The sequence below is a fragment of the Amblyomma mixtum genome, chromosome 4, assembly GCF_055824585.1.
Source record: "Amblyomma mixtum isolate Tamu chromosome 4, ASM5582458v1, whole genome shotgun sequence".
Classification (NCBI taxonomy): Eukaryota; Metazoa; Arthropoda; class Arachnida; order Ixodida; family Ixodidae; genus Amblyomma; species Amblyomma mixtum.
The window spans coordinates 141,904,860-141,925,124 of NC_143015.1; the positions used below are offsets into that span (position 1 = coordinate 141,904,860).

The window sequence follows — 20,265 nt, forward strand, 5'->3', positions numbered from 1 at the left end:
GTGATCCCAATGACTGCGAACTCCTGATGCCGCAAAGAACAGCCCTTCTGCTTATGCGGAAACCTTGCGGGGACTGGCAAGCATTCATCGGGCGTTTGCAGTTAAAAGCTTCTCCGAGGTGAATATTGGTCTTTGGATAAACTTTCTTGACCTCTTAAAAACAATCAATGGAAAGTGTCTCCGTCAAATACTGCAAAAGAAAAAGCTATGATAGGATAAATTCAACGAAGCATACGATAACACAAGATATAATGCCACTCAGGAAAACTATATCTTACAAGCATCATCGAAGTTGCTTTTTTCGAAGTTGTGTTTTCACCCAGTGACACATAAACGTGACTTTCGAATAAATTGAACCCCATTGCCTCCATGGCGCATTACTTGAGATTTAATGGCTCAATGTGTAATCCGCACACTATGTACTACGCTCTGTATATATCGGTTGGAAGTGACGTGTAAACGCTGCGATGAAATTAGATTTTTTTTGCTAGAGCGTGTGCGTATGCATAGCGGTACTACGTATTGTGGTATTTCTCTGGAGTGAATGCTGCCCCTTGAGAGTTCTTAAAAAATTGATGTTGCGTACAGTACCCTTCGCCAAGGGATAATACAGGAATTCAAATTGATTGGAATTGAATGCGATATCCAACGTGTAGACAGTAGTGCAAACAGTGTGCAGTCCTTGTCAAAATTTAAGACCCAAGGGGTTTGCCTCCGTGCGTTGCAGTGTGCAAAGACTGAGGTTCACATAGGTTAAGGTTAAGGAGAACAGAAAACAGGGCGAGGCGACAGTGATTCATGTCCACGGAGCGCAAAGAAAAAAAAAATCACAGGGATACCTAATCCCCACTACAAGCTGGAAATACGATGCTTTTACCTGAAGTTCTGTCACTTCTCATCAGCAAATGGGCGAATTTTTTGGCCGACGATGCATTTTGGCCCCATCGTTGCCCAGTCGAAGAAAAGGACAGAACGGTGTAAAAATACGAAATATTTTCGTTTTGTCATAAGCTGTTCTTTTTTGTATAGTCGGATACAACTGGAACACAGGGGCTTTTCCCTGTAAAAGGACTCTCTTCCAACCAATGTCATCGCACGATTCTCATGACCCTGGTAGCGTGACAATGCAGGGAGCGGCGCCACAATGGAGAGAGGGGTCTATGCCCGACCATAGAGGGAAGGGACTACCCCCTTTCATCTACCACTCCCTGCTTTGTCACACTAGCAGGGTCACGAGAAACGGCCGACGCCTTTACCTAACTGGGGGTCCTTTCACCGGGAAAAACCGCTGCTTCTTCAGTTATATCCGACTATAGAATTGCAGTGATTTCTGCAGTAATTTTCAGTAGTCTGTAGTTGTGCACAACCTTTCTATAATAAGCACAGAAAATTCTGTTGTAGCTTCAAGTTCATGAGCAAAAACATGCAGAAAATTTGTGGTGTGGACAGAAAATGTTCTGTTGTGTTTTTCGACTGGGTTAATGCTTTCGCATTAAAACGTGGCCTCGAGGCAGAGAACGCCTGTGTTGTGTACGTCTCTGCTTGAAGAAATGAACGGCGGCGCAACAAGGACACTAACGAGAGAGGGGACACCACATGCGCACACTACCAACTGTTCATTGCATGGAAAGGTGGCATAATTAAACATACAGCTCAGGCATGACACTCATCGCATTATCGCTCCGAACCCAACACGTGGAAAAAAAAAATCTCTGCCTCTCCCGTAACCGAGAGTAGAGTAAGCATGAAATGTTTACGGGCCTAATGTCATCTCGGTGGACACCCGAACCGCACCGTACAGGAAGGGAGGAACGGCACCACCCGTTCAGCGCGATGCCTTGCCATTTGGTTTTTTGAGGAAAGGAAATGGCGCAGTAATTCTCTGCCATCTCGGTGGACACCCGAACCGCACCGTAAAGCAAGGGAGGAACGCCACCACCCGTTCGGCGCGATGCCTTGCCCTTTGAACGCAGCGCTTCTCCCCCGGGCCCCTGTGCACCTGCGCAGGTTTGCTTCGATGCGCGAAGCCCCTAAGAGATCACGTACGACAACGAAGTGTACGTGGCATTTATGTGCTTTTTGCAGGCGTTATTAGAAATCGGAAATTATAATTCCGTGCATTATCAAACGCACAGCGCGACTGATATCTTGATAAACATTGAGAAGGCACTGGCAGCAGTTATTTTTTGTGACTCGTTTGGAGACCAACCGTTGCTTGCATGCCGGTCGCGTAGGAGGGCTTAGAGAGTCTCGTTAAATCTCGTTAAGTCTCGTACGGTGCCCGGATGTTCTCGTTTCAGAGCCCGGATGACTGGAATTCAGTGCCCGGATGACTCGATTTCAGTGCCCGGATGACTCGATTTCAGTGCCCGGATGACTCGATTTCAGTGCCCGGATGAGTGGATTTAAGTGCCCGGATGAGTGGATTTCAGTGCCCGGATGATGGCTCTCGGTCTCGGCGTGACGTCACCACACTGCCGACAACGGGGGCTAAAAGCATTTCATGCTTAAAACAGCAACATCAGGATAAAAGACAAGAACCCTTAACCTCTGCAGAAAAAACTAAAAGATTTTGATAACAGAACTTTGAGCAGGCCATCTCGTAGCAAAAGCAGAGTCAAACAAGAGAAGCAAAAGCAGTAAAAAAAAAACAATCGTAGCAAAGGCAGAGTCAAACATATTAAGCAAAAGCAGTCAGAACCCGAAAAAACACAAAACGGAAAAAACAAACCCAGTAACGAAGTTAACAACCCGCCTAAAACAAACAACAGACGGCCGCTAGAAATGCAGGGCTGAAAAGATGCACAGCACGTGGCGTCACAAAAAACTGTCAAGAAAGGACACTTCTTTTCTACGGAGGGATACTGAACAGTCGCTAACACAAGTGGTTCCCTTATTGATCATAAAGGCCTCAAGAATTTCGCGTGCCACCTGATCGCGACTCCTGCCCAGAATCCTTATTCCGTTAAGCACTGGCTCACACTTGCAATCTTTACAATGTAGGGGCAAATTCGACCCGCCTCCGTTTTCTAACGACTTTTCATGTTCCCGTGTTCTGTCGTTTATGCAGCGACCTGTATGGTCTATATAGACCCCCCCGCACGTCAGTGGGATTTCGTACACCACTCCGACGGCACAAGAAACGAAATGCTTGCCGTGCCTCTTTCCGCACATGGCTTTCTTCTTTTCGCTGATTCGCGAACATAACCCGCTCAGCTTTCTTGGCGCAGAGAAAACGACAGGAACTTCGTACAGGCCAGCAACTTTCAAGTTGTGCGCCACACGGTGCATATAAGGGACCACTTCTGGTCGCTTTGATCCCGGCTTAGCATTGGATTTTTTCTTCTTTCCTTTCATTTTTTGAAGGAGGGTCTCCGCTACGTTGCAAACAACAGAACACGGGAAGCCAGCCATTTGAAGCCTTTCGATCTGATTGTTAAAGCTAGCCTCAGACATGTGAGCACAGGACTTAAGCAATGCGGACTCGAGGCAAAGTGACGCGATCGCCCTTTTTACTGTCTTAGAGTGCGCTGATCCGTACGGAAGAAGTTCCTTTTTTGCTCGTGGGGAATACATCCAACAAACTCGTCCTTCTAAAAACTTGATATTAATATCTAAAAACTGCAAGCTGTTGTTGTCAGGAGGTTCGTGAGTAAAAGCCAGCCCTTTTCCCTGTTGTCTGAAAACGGATAAGATTCTTTCCCTGTGCTGGGGAGCGTCAATGCAGAGTTAGTACTTTTTAGTATTACCAAGAAGTCGTCCACGTATCTAAAAATTCGCAGGACTGGGCCACTGTCAAGAGAAGAAGCTAAAGCACGGTCAATAGTTGATAAAAATATATTACACAATGCAGGGGCGACACAGGAACCGATGCAGATGCCTCTTCTCTGCAAGTACATTTCAGTTTCAAAGGAAACAAACGTAGACCTTAGGTAGAATTCTAGAAGTGATAAAAAATTGTCAACACGTAGTCCAGCTGAGTTCTGAAATGCGATGGCCCCATTAGATTCTATGCACCCACGTACGGATTTGAAAAGGTCACTATGAGGAACTGAGTAACGTCTCTGCTTCTATTTGTGTGGAACTCCCGTCCTTTTCTCTCCGGAAGGTCTCACTTCCACAGATGCTTCAAGGGCCCCGCTACACTGCTTTGAAAAATGGTGTCCAACAGTCCGAACTGATAGCCTGCTGTATCTATCCAAATCAGTCAAATGTCGTGGAATAGATTAACAGCTGTCCTGCATCACTCTGTCGACTGCCGTCGCAGTCTGCGGTATACGTCACCACCGCTTTTGCATCAGAGGTAACACATGACTTAGTCATATTTTACTTATTTGAATTATCGCTACCACGCTGGAAGTACCTGCGGCCCCATGATCCTTCTAAGTTACGGCCATTTTTTTCCCCGAACGGTTTCACTGCTGGTTCCAAGGCTTTTTCTGTCAATCAGGAGCTTTTTGGATCACAAGAAAGTGAATGCTGGAACTCAGAGACGCTGATTTGGGCCACCTGCGCCGTGTTCGGGGTGTACGCTGCCAGTACGACGACGCATACCAGCATGACGGGCGTCACCTTCTCAAGATGGCGCTGCTCTTGAATAAACTATAATAAAATGGTACATTTTTTAGATACATACAGCATAGCGCGTACCTACCGCTACCGCCACTACAGGATACACGGTAGCGGTACGCGCTATGCTAAATGTAGATACCTTTAGCACAGCGCGTACCGCCACTACGCACGCGCTGATTGGTACCGTCGCGCAGGCGGGTGAGCTGTTGACGGGAGCGTGCCGCCTTCAGGGCGATCTACTGTCCGCGGTAAATGGTAGCGGTACGCACCGTGCTAAAAGCATCTAGTGTCTGCTAACTAACGACTTAGTATCGCATTCAGCAATAGCTATAGAAAGAGTACGAGCCATTAACGTTGAAGCCATTGAAACTCGCACATCAGAGGGCGTCTGTCAAGTTGACATTTACTGCGACTTAATGGTACACACAGCGTGATATCATCAGTCAGCACCATCGCCGGCAGCAGGAGCAGCTGTGGAAGCATCCGCTGATGTTTCTTCGCACGTACCCTGACCGTCGTTCTTCTTGGAGTCTGTTTCACTTGGAGCTGACGGGACATCGTCTTCGGTCGAGGCAGAGCTTTGCGCTCCGGAAGCTTGTTCGGGCAATGGCTCGTCTCGTGCGGTGACACAGGAGCATCCCTGGTGATGCGCCGACACGTCTTCGACGAGAGCAGCGTATGTCGGCATCCAGGCTAACTTGCACCGGGGCATGCGACGGCCCGTGTACCACTCTACGCTGTGGCACCAGGCAACGTAATCGCTCAAGGCAGTGTCCCTTGCCAGGGTGCTGGAGTCCAGTTGCGTGAGGTCTATGTGGCTGATCGGCACCCACACGACTCGACACGGAGGAACGGAATAGACAGCGGCATCTTCGGCCGGAGGCGTTGAAGACATGGCGGGAACTGGCTTGGCTTCAGCATTTGCCGCACGTGTTCCGTTGATAGCAAAGCGCTGGCTTCTGGAAAGTGGACACAACTTCCAGTTGCCGTGAAAGTGAACCGGCTTCCGAGATCTGCCCGGTTTTGTAGCCACTCCTCGGCGGCTTTCGACAGTGTTATCGGTGGGTGACTCACAGCTTTTGCGGACGAAGCATATCACAGACAAACCTCGATAGCGAGATAAAACTGAAGATGGAAGGGGCACATACCCCCTAAAGGAGGCTTTCTAACTAGTGGCATCAATTGATTTTCAAGACGTCGTGGTTAATTCGGTTAAACCGTCGTTATCACCCTTTCATGTGCCCCTCCCTGAAATTTCACGCTGGCAGATCCAAAGAGGTAGGTCAAGGAAAAGAATCGGTGGATGCCATTGGCGTTGTATGCGGCTATAGTTCTTTCAGAGAAAGATGATTCAGGGAAAGAGGTGACTTGGCCTGACAAGTTCTATGATTCAGCATTCGGGGTAAGGGGTGCTTGCATCCATAAACAGGGTACTCTACAAAGCGTTGGAAAGGGAACAGCTTTTCAAGCTATCCAAGAAAGGTCTTCGTAGCGATACGGCGACAGCTGCCATGAGCCGGTAGCAGAAACCTGGAAGTCAGCTACCATCGAAAAAAAGAAACTTCTCTTTCCACGCCTTATAGACTTTCGGATTCGCAGAAGAGAACAGCCTCCACAATCTACTAATCTAGCTTATCGACTTTAGATAACCGACGACCTACTTTAGCTTATCGATAATAGCTTATACAGTAGGAAATAGTTGACGATTAAACTCCCCCGCGCTCTTCACACGGCCCAAAATCCGGTTGATGTGAGGGTCGTGAAAAGGTCTTTAGAAGTCGGCAACGCTGCATTCAACTTCTGCCTGCAGGACGAGCCGCTTCGCCACGCTGAAGGAGTTGTTGCTTTGCAGGGTAGCTGACTTCTCGATTTCTGAAACCCGTCTAAACAGCCTCGCAGGATTTTTTAAGCCCTTGCAATTTTTTTCTTCTTCACAGAAAAGCATTTCTTACAGATTCGGAGGTGATTGTCCAGAAAGGGTGAAAATAAATTATTCTTTTATTCATCACATGCTGCAGGCTGAAATATAGACCAAACGGGCGTGGGGTGCACCGAAATACCTACATTGAACGTGCTATTAATAATACGCTTCAAATGGCATGCACATGTAGCAGCAGTAAAGGAGGAGATCGAAGCGACATTTTGTTTTTCTGTCACAAACAGCCCTATTCATGTGACGTCAGCTGCGGGGCCAGCCTATGCAGGAAACTGCGGCGCGCAGCAACATGGTGATCGCATCGCGTCGCAGTCACATTAGCGGGGCCGCCCGGTTTTCCTGGAAATCCGATGACTCCGACTCCCCGGTCAGAAGGAGAGGGAAAGCTTATGCTAGCACCATCCTGTTTATGTCTTCCGGTAACCAGGGTAAGCTATGGGTATGGTGAACTAATAGTACTGCATCACTATCATCAGCCTGACAACGCCCATTACAGGGCAAAGGCTTCTCCCATATCTCTCCAATAACCCTTGTTTTTTGCCAGCCGCGACCACTGTATCCCCGCAAACTTTTCACTGTATCTCAACAACTGTATCTCCGCACTGTATCTTATCCGCCCACCTAACTTTCTGCCGCCCCCTGCCACCATTGCCTTCTCTTGGAATCCACTCCGGGTATAACTTGAGAACGCAGCGGATATTCCCCGTCAAAGGATTCCCTTCCAGCCATTGGCATCGGCCGATTCTCATGGCCCTACTAGTGTGACAAAGCGGGGAGTGGCAGATGAAAGGGGATAATCCCTTCCCCCTATGGTCAGGGATAGACTCCTCTCTTCATTCAGAAGTGCAAGATGTCGGGCTAGTTGGTATTGCATAATGAAATAAAACAGCGCAAGTGACGGGACGAAACATGAAGGAGCAAAACACAGACAAGGGCGCTGACTAACAACGGAAATTTTATTTCGATGTAGGACACATATGTAAGGTACAAAGAGGGGGATGTGTCCAAGGCGATCCTGCACAATCACCGAAACAGTGTATTCACGTCCAAGGGCAAAAACGATAAAAAGGTGAAAGGCCGAAAAAGACAAAAAGCGATAAAAAACCACGGTGTAAGAGGCCGGGACGGAAAGTGAAACCGATGAAAACAGATATATACATAGCCAAAAGACAAAAAGCGGCGTTAAACTAGCGGTGAAAAAACGGGACTAAAATCACGGCACGAAGTGATTAACAAAAATGACAGAGAGGGGAATTTAAGAAAAGGATTAAACATTAACCCTGCCTCTAAGAAAACCCAATTCTTTTTGCGAGAAGCACAGGGAGGGTGCACTCACACATTGTTCCTTTGCGTTGTGGATTTCGAACGCTTCTGCGATTTCTCTGGATATCCTATCCCGTCCTCTAGCAAGAATTGTGCAGCGATAGAAATCTGGGTAACAGGTTTTGTCCGGATCAACGTACTTACGTTTGCACTTTTTGCAGTGCTTGGCAAGGGGCCCAGAAATTGCAATACTGTCTACATTGTTCCTGTGCTCTTGAAGCCTAAGGTTGAGGCACCTGCCTGTTTGGACAATTTATCTCTTCCCACAGGATACGGGCAGAGAGTAGACGACGCCGGTTTTGCAGGGGACGAGTTGTTCCGAATCAGTCTGCCCACACCCACGGGCGATCAGAGGTTTGTTTACCTTCGGGCAGAGGGCGGAAAGATTGCTTGGCGCTGAAAAGACGGCGTCAACCCCTGAACGTTTCGCGACTTTTTTGAGGCGGTGGCTGACCTCATGAATGTAGAAGCATTACGACCACTCTTCTGTTCTCCCTGTTGGACGCCTCCTGCGCGTCATGTCGTCCTTGTTTCTTGGCGACGGACCCCGCCACGGACATCAGAACGTTCAGGGGATATCCGGCGGTTGACAGGCGCTCGACCTGGTTGCTAAAACTATTCTGGAAATGATGTTCACAGGACTTCTGAAGCGCATTTTGAAAACAAAGTCTTACTATCCCTCTCTTAACGAGTTTTGTATGGGCAGACATAAAAAGCAGAAGGTTTGGCCAATGTATTCCTCTGGCTTTAACGCATGAAACGCCGCATGAATGCTCAAACAGATTTCTGGACTTGCGACTGCATTTCTCTAACCCGCATACCTGCTGGTCCTATCAGCCCATGGGGTAAGAAACCTCTTCTGCCTTTTATGTCTACCCATAGAAAACTCGTTAAGAGAGGGATAGTAAGACTTTGTTTTCAAAATGCGCTTCAGAAGCCCTGTGAACATAATTTCCAGGATAGTTTTAGCAACCAGGTCGAACGCCTGTCAACCGCCGGATATCCCTTGAACGTTCTGATGTCCGTGGCGGGGTCCGTCGCCAAGAAACAAGGACGACATGACGCGCAGGAGGCGTCCAACAGGGAGAACAGAAGAGTGGTCGTAATGCCCTACATTCATGAGGTCAGCCACCGCCTCAAAAAAGTCGCGAAACGTTCAGGGGTTGACGTCGTCTTTTCAGCGCCAAACAAGCTTTCCGCCCTCTGCCCGAAGGTAAACAAACCTCTGATCGCCCGTGGGTGTGGGCAGACTCATTCGGAACAACTCGTCCCCTGCAAAACCGGCGTCGTCTACTCTCTGCCCCTATCCTGTGGGAAGAGATACATTGTCCAAACAGGCAGGTGCCTCAACATTAGGCTTCAAGAGCACAGGAACAATGTAGACAGTATTGCAATTTCTGGGCCCCGTGCCAAGCACTGCAAAAAGTGCAAACGTAAGGATGTTGATCCGGACAAAACCTGTTACCCAGATTTCTATCGCTGCACAATTCTTGCTTGAGGACGGATAGGATATCCAGGAAAATCGCAGAAGAGTTCGAAATCCACAACGCAAAGGAACACTGTGTGAGTACACCCTCCCTGTGCTTGTCGCAAAAAGAATTGGATTTTCTTAGAGGCAGGGTAAATGTTTAATCCTTTTCTTAAATGCCCCTCTCTGTCATTCTTGTAAAACACCTTGTGCCGCGATTTTAGTCCCGTTTCTTCACCGCTAGTTTAACGCCGTTTTTTGCCTTTTGGCTATGTATATATCTGTTTTCATCGGTTTCACTTTCCGTCCCGGCCTCTTACACCGTGGTTTTTTATCGCTTTTTGTCTTTTTCGGCCTTTCACCTTTTTATCGTTTTTACCCTTGGACGTGACTACACTGTTTCGGTGATTGTGCAAGATCGCCTTGGACACACCCCGCTCTTTGTACCTTACATATGTGTCCTACATCGAAATAAAATTTCAGTTCAGTTCAGTTCAGTGCATTTGTTTCAGTCATGCACAATGGCTGAGGAGAAAGGAAAAAAAGCCGCGCACGCGGCTTGACAAAGCTCCCATCTCCCGTAGCGGCTTGGCACGGCGATGACAGACAGCAGTAAAACAATAACAAGAGAATGCATGGAATAACAAATATGCATAATATCTTCATAACAGATCACCAGAATAGTCTCGGTACTGTTACACACACGCAAATGATAGTTTAATCACAGCACATGGATACTTTGTTTATTTTACAGTTGGATATGATTCATTGTTTTTTAAGAATATATTTCTAACAGCGTTATATCAAACGGAAAGAATGGATTGATTAGTGAAAGCGTTTCTATTAAGGAAAGATGGCAACACATACCTGAGAGTTTGAAAACCGTAATTTGTGCATGGACAAGGTACATACCAATATTCGTAGTGTCTTGTGTTGTGAACAGCGGTATTTTCCCGTAGATTCGCAAGGTCAGCAAAAAATGTGGTGTCACTATGTACCTGAGATTTGTACTGCTGGATTACACGGTACTGATGAATAACCCTTGCATCATAATGCGGTATTTTGTAAATAGAGCACTCGTATGTGCTAAGTATGTGGCACCCGCAATTGCTCTGACTGCATTTTTTTGTAATGTCGAAACCTTGTGAATATTAGTTTGCGTCGTTGTACCCCAAACCAAATGACAATATTTAACATGAGAGTCAAAGAGGGCATGGTAAATAACAAGTTGTTAGTCAGCGCCCGTGTCAGTGTTTTGCTCCTTCGTGTTTCGTCCCGTCCCTTGCGCTGTTTTATTTCATCATAACTCTCTTCACTGTTGCGCCGCTTCCTGCATTGTCACGCTAGGAGGGTCATGAGAATTGGCCGACGCCATTGGCTGGAAGAGGGTCCTTTGACGGGGAATATCCGCTGCGTTATTGAGTTGTATCCAACTAGTGTACACTGTAGTGTGGGACTTAGCTTGCAATCCCCACCCCTTCCCTCTATTCAATCTTAAAGGCCTAAACACAAGGCAGCCTTTCTTCGGCGTCACGTCAGCGTCTCGTCTACGGGTGTTGCCGCTAGGGGACCACCGGAGAGAGCGGCCAAATATATGAGGGCAAACAAACCGGCGCTTGCCGACGAGACGAACGTGTGGGAAGATCGCCGATCAAAACCCTCTATTATTACCACTCAATAGATAATCGTTTTAGTAATCGGCGACGGGAACCCATTGGGGGGCAAGGGGGATAATTGCACGGGAACAGAAGCCACTCTCTTGCGTGCGCAGAGACTGACTGCGCCTATGGCGGGTAGCGTGTCGGGTACAAAAGCAACGCGGATTAATCCGCAAATCGCTGCCAATGCGCGGCTAGTCATTGGTCGTCACCATTCTCCACCGACAAGGTATTTCCGGCACCGACACAGCTTTCATTTGGAAACAATATGTAGTTGTTTTATTTACTTATACCCCAAATGCCCCCGTGGGTGTTGCATGAGGGGTGGTTATAGCAGTTGTTCTTCACTGAGTTGTTTTAATGAATGCATTGAAGTGTGGTGGATGCGCAATATCAACTGCGTTGGCAAGAAGATGATTACAGCCCTTTGCTGCCTGGACGAAGTGTTTACATGCGCAGTAGTATGTGCTGATGGTGAATTAACTGCTTTACTGTGATCAAAGCGATGAGATATGGTGCGAGCAGTTCCGTCAGTCACCGCTAGGGTACGAGGTTTTTGTGGGTGAAAAAGGTTTCAGACCGTTTCATTTCAGCTGGCGCGTCGTTTCGATATTGCATTCTTGTGTAACGTTCAGTTGCAACTAAATAGTAGATCTGATGCTTCTTGTTGGTCTACCAAGCAGCAAAGCACCGATAGGTGGCCTCGTCGTATAGCATCCGCCTCGCATGCGGGTGTTGCTTGGTTTGACCCCCGTACCACCGGGAACCCACCGTTTTTTTTTTAATGGGTGCACATATCCCCTGACTTTGAGCAAAGCCTTATAAGAAGGTCGCACCTTGAAAAGGTTCCAAAAGTGGCTCTGCTTGGCGGTCTCCAAGCAGATAAAAATAAGCAGATATCTGCTTAAGCAGATAAAAATACTAGGAAGAAGTAAAAACAAAACAGCGCGGGAGATTTTGGAGGCCTATCACATAAAAGAAAACGGTGATAAATGTGTAAGCGACACTTCTGTAAAACTGTACAATAAGGAAAACCATTTTCTGCGCACCTGTTGTTGACCAGGAGTTGATTGGCTGTACCCCCTCTCTCATTCCCCTTGTTCTTTTGCTGTGATTCTGACTATATAAGGCACTTTCACACAAATAAACTCAGTTGATAGTTTGCGCTCTGTCTGTCTCTTCGCTTTTCCTGTGGCTGTCTTTTTTATAGCGCAACTCGGTTCCTTCAAAACCAAAGGACACTGGACGGCCCTTCCTGACCATGCGCTGCATTAGGGCGCCTTGATGGGCCAGTATCGAGACAACTTAGGCGCCATCTACATGTAGTGATGGGAGACACCTATTATGGGCGTCGCTGGATATCTAAAGGTAAAAAAGGTATGAGTGAACCGCCGTGTGGGGCTGCAGCCCTCGGAACCCCTCAAGCCTACACCACAGGAGGGCCGAAAATCTCGGAGTCCACCACCCGTTCTGCAGGTGAGAGTAGCCGAAGTGCCATCTATGGGAACCCACCAGCATAAATGGATGCAGATGTCTTCCAGGCAGGTTCTCATCTATTCGGGAGGCTTTATTTGGTAAGGGGGTCTATGGTGCTCTCTCCTACGCGAGTTGTCGGGAATATACTATTATTTTTTACTTGACTTCTCTGGTAGAGTGCACATGACGTCACTTGATTGTTACTCACGACGGAACTGTGTTCTGTCCACTAAGCCTGATGCTTTCCAGTAAGTCAGTTACGTCATATGTGACGTCACATAACACAAGAGGGAAATTCTTGCCCATTTCCCAGCTGAAGCTTCAAAGCCTCAATATGTGCCCTTACCAGCATGCCTGCCCAAATGTTTATTTTGCTTTGGTTCTCCCTTGTTCTTTTGCCGGTGCGTCCTCCTTCGTTCCGATCAATGGACGGCATGACGAAGCAAAGCGCTTTTCTACAGTGAGGCCTGGCCGCTGCGTATCACTAGCCTATAGACACTACTGTCCTAATATCACACTGCTTGCCACTCTTTTTGAGCCTTGTCGAGTTTCTTAATGCTGTAATGCTGTGCATGGCATGCACTGAAAATTTTATCCCACTTTGGTGGCTTAACTGAGCCGCTCTCCTGGATAACAGTGCAGGTGCAAGTTAACCTGGCACTAAAGGGCACCCTTTTTTTTGAAAACCATACGCTGTGTAATCATGGCCCTGTGCAGTGTACACTGCATGCATTGCAGCGTTGGTTGGAGGACAGGTTATGCATGTTGCGCAGGTGAGCCTAGAAGAAGACGGATAGGAAGCAGGTGAAAAAGTGATAGACGGCAATGGAAATAGTATAGGATACATAAATTTTCGCAGGAGAATCGATGGGAATGCATTTGTGCAGCAGTTTCAGCCAGCGTTTCGCATGTGATGCTGCATTTTTTTTGTTTTGTTTCCACTCAGACAGCTAGGTTTCGACAGTTTGTTATCAGTTTCCGCAAGATGGGGGAAAGCAAGATTCGGAACATGACGAAGACGACGCCTGTTCAGGCCGTTAGCTACGACTTTCATCAAAAAAGAAAAAGAAAGAGATTTGCAGCAAGATAAATCTAGCGAGTAAAATTAAATTCACGACCCAGGTAAAGCATGGGCTTCTGCGTTTTCGCTGTGACGGAATGAAGTCCGAGTGCCCCCCGTGGGTATGTGCCATTAAGCCCGAGGACATCATCATCATCATCCAATCAGAAAGCTAAGCGGTCGCTGACAAATCGTACCTGCAGGCAGCTATGTAATCATTCCTTGCTGCCCGTGACACGTGCGTTAACTCTTCGCGATAACAGGTGATGCTGCGGAAACAGCGTTGGCGGTAGCCGTCTTTGCAGGGTTGGACAGTGCCGCTCGTGATAAGTGGGCGCTTATTGCAGTGGCGGATCGCGGTGGCTGAGGTTTGGGAGCATTCGGTGCTTTCCACGCCGGTACCGGTGTTGGTGGTCTTCCTCTGCAGGAGGCCGAGGCAGGAAGGACCCGCTTTCGACCGCAAGGCCGCATATACTGTTGGAAAAGAACGGAATCAAAGACAAGGTTAGTGTGCCCTTTCTCCTTTCTTTGTTCGCCGTCGAGGCCTAGAATGTCCGTGGTAAGCGCAGTCGCTGAGAGCTTACACCATTTCTATTCCCCATTATATACCTCTATGATATATAAACACTGAAGAAGGATGTATAGCTGGGCAAGTTGGTAATACTTCATTGTGGGTGGTAGAGTGCGAAACAGACGAAATGAAAAAGTAGAAGACTACACACACTAGGGCTCATCTGTGTCTTCTAATTTTCCAATTCGTCCGTTTGATTCCAGCCGCTGCGGTCTCATTTTGATAGAGGCGAAATGCTAAAGACCCGTGTAGTGTGCCTTGTCAGTGCGAGTTGAAGAACCCCGGGTGGTCGAAATTACCCGAAGCCCTCCACTACGGCGTCCCTCATAGCCATTAGTCGCTTTGGGACGTTAAATCACGTAAACCATAACCTCTATCTTTCGCCCCTTTCCAGCTGTACCGCCCACACTGATAAAGACATGCACACATTAGCACAGCAGGTGCCCTAATATTCGGCATAATGTTTGGCAGCTAAATATCGGCAAGCTGGCACTCTGCACTGCATCTTTGTTATCATGCCTTGTCTGCACACTGCCCTTAGGGCGCCTATACGTGTGGAGGAGGGTCGCTGTTCACTGTCATCGCATTTTTCAGCATACTACATTGTGGTACGGTGATAAGTAGCATCTCTTTATAGCTTTAGCGCAATTTAGCTAACTGACATTTTGATAATTTGCCTTTGGTAATTTACCTAACATGTCCCCGGTTTGTCACGCTTTTAGTGCCCAGTTTACATTTCTCCGCAATAGCTATTAAAGACATCTTGTCAGACATAGGTGCCGACATCGCCGTGTTCGACGTGTGCATAGAGATGGCTGCGCAGCCAGTCGGCAGTCCCGTGAACCATCGACGGGTCTCGTCTGCCTCTTCCCGTTCATTTTGCTTTACCCACGAACAGCCCAGTAACGACTCGATGAGGTTTTTAGAACTTGAATGAACTTTTCGTGGCGATGATTGTTGCTTTTCACCTACAAAAAAGGCGTTGTTGCCGTTTTCGTCTGCTCACTCTAAAGTCGTCAGAAGAGAGATTGCTATGAATTTCTTTCGCAATTCACTGAAGTAGGGTTGCCACCACAGAATAAAGTCAAGTTTTGATAATCAGGAGGAGCGTTTCCTAGCCGCCATTTTTCCAAAAGCACTTTTAAAGACTTTCAGTTGCGTTTCCAGCGTTGCCCTGTGTACTTCTCCTGCTTGCGAACGCGTTCTTTCTGCTGGTTTTCCACTTGCCATGCACGAACTGGCCCAACAAGCTACGCTTCTACAACACTTTTGAACGCGGTGATAAACTTTGTTGCATAAGAGCCGAGTTGCGAAAATGGCCGATTCAACAAGAAATAAACGAAAAAAACATTTGACGTGTTGCCGTTGTGCATAGGGCTTCCCACGACATAAAAAAACTACAACAAAAAACAAGTTGCTTTGAGGCATGACGTCAACGTCGTCTTATCTGCGCTATGCAAACTTTCAAGCCTTTATTCACGTGTTGAGCGTGGAAGAACCAGACCTCCTGTGTGTACTACGCAGCATGAAACTGTTACATTAAATATGCGAAACATGTGGTGTACAAGATTCCCTGACTTTTGAAAAAGTTTACGTCGGCCAAATAGGCCGGCATATCAATGATAGGTTGTGGGAGCACCACAACCCTTTGAACTCCACTGACGGAGCAAACCTCCCTTGCCACTGCCGGAATTGCGGCTGCTACCCGTTGTTTCGTCTCGGTATAGATAAGGATAAGGTGAAGCGCGAAATTCTCGAAGCTTATCATATCAGCACGGAAGGAGGTAATTTCATCAGCATGATATCTATCTCCTTATGCAGAAGGCACCAAGTTTCCTTTCGCACTGTCGCTAGCACCTCGATTATCTGTCAGCCATTGCTGATTGTGTAATTTGGTTGTTGTGCTGCGTGCACGGCTGGTTTTCTTCACAGATGGACTTATTTCAATGAATTGCAGTTGTTGGTTCTAATCGCAGTGTGGGCCTCATCATTTTTGTCCGTCGTTTTACTAGTTTATTTGTTCAAGGAAATAAGGCAGCGGCTGGCAAGGGGCAGGGTTAATAGAATAGATATGGGAGGGACCTCTGTCCTACAGTGGGCGTGGTCAGGATGATGATGATGATTAATAAAAAACGTCACAAAGCAGAATAAATGGCTGTTTCTATGTTGGACACTAGCTGCATGATTTTCAAGTTGAAAACATGTCGGCAGGTTTGCACCCATTGCAACGCATTGTCTTCATATGCGCAGGTTGAAAACGACCTAACGGCATAAAAAGGCGATCAACTGAAGGCTACGTCATATTTACGCTGCGTAAGGACCTGCGTCATGGCGGCCTCTCTGGAAGCTTCGGGATCTGGACCTTCAAGCGGCACCCCCAGCCACGTACTTGGCATCCCATGCACTCGAAACAGGAGCCGGGTTTGCAAACTGCTCCAACGCCCGACAGCCTTCAACGACATCTTGTGGCATGCAGGCCTACACCTGAAGAAGACGAGCGCGACAATCTCGGGGACGTGAGCATTGTCATGGTTCCCGAAGTCCGTCGCGTGTGCGCATTCTCCAGTTCAGACGACGACTGGCCCTGCGATGCACTGAAACTCCTGTACCATCTGTTCATGGTGCATAGTTGCATCGTGGCTGTAGAGATAAACTACAGCGTTGCGAACGCCGAGTTCCTGCTCACAGCCTTGGCGAGGATGCGCAGTCTGAAAAGGCTGAGCATATCTGGAATCCCGAGTGACAAACCAAATATCATTCAGAGTCTCGGTGACTTTGTCAGCTCTATGGACTTCATTGAGGAGCTCGTGTACCTGAAAGGTTACTGCCCTTTCGAAGCCAAAGCGACTCTTCCTGTTCGCCTGCTGGAACGAGAAGGAATCGCGCTCACGACTCTGGACGTGGCCGATTTGGAGATGAGCGCGCATCTAGTCACACGCCTGATTGCGGCTTTGGCCATGAATAACACCGTCACGGAACTTGCCGTGGGAGCCTGCGTCTTTGGGTGTGCATCCACCGGATCTTCGGAATTGTTCGCCGGATACTTGGACAAGGGAAGCGGGACACTAAGGAAGCTTACTTTGCGAGCGCCTCCTTTCAGGAATCGAACCGGGCTTAAGACAGTGATTGAATCAATCTGCAAGAATAACACGTTGGAAGAGCTGATCGCTGATTGGAGCGCAGCGGTCGAAGTAGAATACGTGCTCTTCTCTAAAGTGGTTGCCCAGAACAAAAGCCTCCGTACTTTAAGCGCGCCATGCATGGCGTCTTGCGGCGATTCGAAGCCGACGGCACATCGCGCTGAGTGTTTTGCTTGGATGAGCCGCACTGACAGAATCCGCCCCTGGCTCCAGGCACTGTCTTCGAACCGCGTCCTAGCGAAGCTGACCATCGACCTGCACTGGCTTACGCGAGATGAATGCCGTGCCTTCTTCCAGGCTGTCGCTAATAACCCATCCCTACAAACCGTTACTGTGCGGAATCTTACGGATGACTGGCATCTGAGGGAAATATGTCTTATGATACGAAACCACGGCCTAGCACAAAAGGTGTTCATCCAGAACTACCACCTGGGCCGCATCACTGTGCAGACTATTTCGGAATGTCCCGAAGTGACCACCCTCACGCTCAGTCCTGATCACCTCTTCCAAGCTGAGCACTTCAGCACTGCGTTCGAAACACTGGCTACGTGCAGACACGTTACCTCCCTTTACGTCCACTGCGATGATTTCTCGCCGTTGATCTTTTCTGCATTGACAGCTTACGTAGAGGGCTCTTCCGTGCTCAAGAACGTCGAGTTCTACCTCCCCTGTGACCTGAGGACACCGTGCGAGGAAATGTACCAGGAACTCTGCAGCTCTGTGAGTCGTTTGGTTGCAGCATTGTCGGCGAACGTCGGCATCAGCAAAATCGTGCTGGAACTGCCGTGTTTGCAGTACACGGACTGTCAACTGCTGGCCGACGCCGCCTTGAAAAGCTGGTATCTGCACGAATTAGTTCTCAGCACGGTTCTCGACACATTCTGCAAACTCTTTCTGTCCTACCTCTTACCGAAGCTGGAGCAAAATTACACCCTCCTCCATCTGAAACTCGTCGACAGCGAACCGCTTGACGACGGGATGGCAACCGTGCTGGACATAACCAGGCGCAACGCCAGCCTCATTAATCGGGCCGGGTGCTTCGTGATGGGTGATCACGGAGCGTACTGTGCGCGTTCCTTGGAGCTTGTCGCCGATCACCCGAAGCTCGTCGAGGTCGTTCAGAGTCGAGCAGGTGTGGACCAAGTGGAAGCCAGGGCGATGATCAGACGCGCCCTGACGCTTCCTTGCCTCATCGGCTTGGACGAGTACATGAGGCTAGTCGGAGTCGTCAGACACCACGTTGTGTGCCAGGTACCGAGTTTTGCGTCTGCTGAGAATAGTAGTAGCATGCAACTGGACATGTTGAACTATGACTGCTGGTTGCACATACGCAGCTATCTAAAGGTAGCGGACGTTGTACAACCTTGACGATCTGATCCTGAAAGACCGGACGGAAAAAGATTTGAGAGCAACATTCGGTGACTCGTCCACGGATAAGTTGCCGAGTAAAATATTTCAATTTTTTGTCTATTGCCTGAAGCATTGCTCAGTTATCCTTTCGAACTGTGATTTATGCATTCAATGGAGGTGGAATAAAAAAACAATTCCGGGGAGTGGATGAGCATGCGTTGTGAGTGTGGTCACCTGCCGCATGATATTTGACGTTTAAGTGTTTTATCACTAACGGCCCGTTTTAAAAATTGTTTCCGTGACGGCCCTTTACACCTCACTGCTTTTATCGCTTTTGTCTTGTTCAGAATTCGTAGCCCATCTTTTATCAACTGACATGACTACTCGGTATTCTGGTGGTCGCAGAGCTTCTTCTTGATGTACCGCCCTCTTCATTGACTGCATAATGTTAGTGCCTCCGAAAATAAAATTCAGTTGATAGCCAGCGTCTGTGTGTGCCTTCCACTGTTTCTGTCCCTAGCATCATGCCTTGCGCTGTATATTCGCCATGTAGAGCCAACTAGCCCGTGAACTAACTCTTGTAGAATTCAAAGGGACTAGCAAAACAGTGCACTACACTGCCTCCATACGGGTATAAAGTAACGCCGTAGAACTATGCAAAATATCTCTGCTGACCGAGTTTTCGTGGTGGGTCGGTGGGGTGCTAACGCGTCCTCCGCTGCTTATTTAAAGTAAACGGTACGCACTCACACACTTTGGAAAGACTGAGGATGAGTATTCACACACGCTGTCCTAAATACAATTGTGCGACGAACAGAAAAATGGAACATACTAGGATAAAAAAACAAGGACACAAGGATAAAAACAAGGATTAAAATGAAAAATAAGTGCATTTACCATGTGCATGTTTGTCATTTATCCTGCATAATTATTAGATGTTAACGTACCTTTGCAGGACTTTTCTTGAGTCAATTTAGAACTTCAGAGGCCGCATTGCAGTTGCTCGCTGGAATGCCTTCTTAGGGTTGTGTTTGCCAAACTTAGACCAAGAAATGTGTGACAGTGCGTTGCGCGTCTCCGGAGGGCCGCAGTCTCCAGCGGCAGCAACACTCAAGCCTGGAAAGAGGGTCGCCCGAATGGAAGGGGAAACAAGAAAAGCGGGACAGCCTAGTGAAGAGCAAGGCCCGAGACGACACCGCTTGACAGTCGGATCTCCCTGCCCCAAACGCACAAAAGCATCCGCAAACCGCTTTCTAAAAACTCTTTAGGGGATAGCAGTCTCGTCAGTGGCGTTGTCTTTTTCCAACCAACTACCACCACTCGACACATCTTCACCAACTGAACACCAAATGAAGGAAGGCCACAGATCCAATCCAATCCAAAAGCCGTCAGTACTGCTTCGTGCCCCACTGCGCGCGAACCATAAGGACAAGACCATTGGAGCAGCACTTCGTAATCAGGAGCCGTCCGCAGCGGGCTACCGGCATGTTCGGTGCCAAGGTCAGTGCAGATTGGTAAAAAGAAACCTGTCGACATCGAGATTGGCGAGTCACGGAACTTGGGGACCGCCGAGCGCTCAGATTTCCTGGTGCGTCTGGGGTCTCTGAGGCCGGTACAACGTCAGCCTACGCCAGAAGGAGATGGTCGCTACGATCTCAATACGCGGGACTCCGAGCTTGCTAGCCGCGTCCGCGTCGAAGACTGCGTGGTG

The 20,265-nt window shown here is 48.2% G+C and overlaps 1 pseudogene; it reads left to right on the top strand.

Moving 5' to 3' along the window:
• The first annotated feature begins 16,392 nt into the window (after nucleotides 1-16,392).
• On the top strand, nucleotides 16,393-18,640 carry LOC149348516 (uncharacterized; annotated as a pseudogene).
• Nucleotides 18,641-20,265: the final 1,625 nt, after the last annotated feature.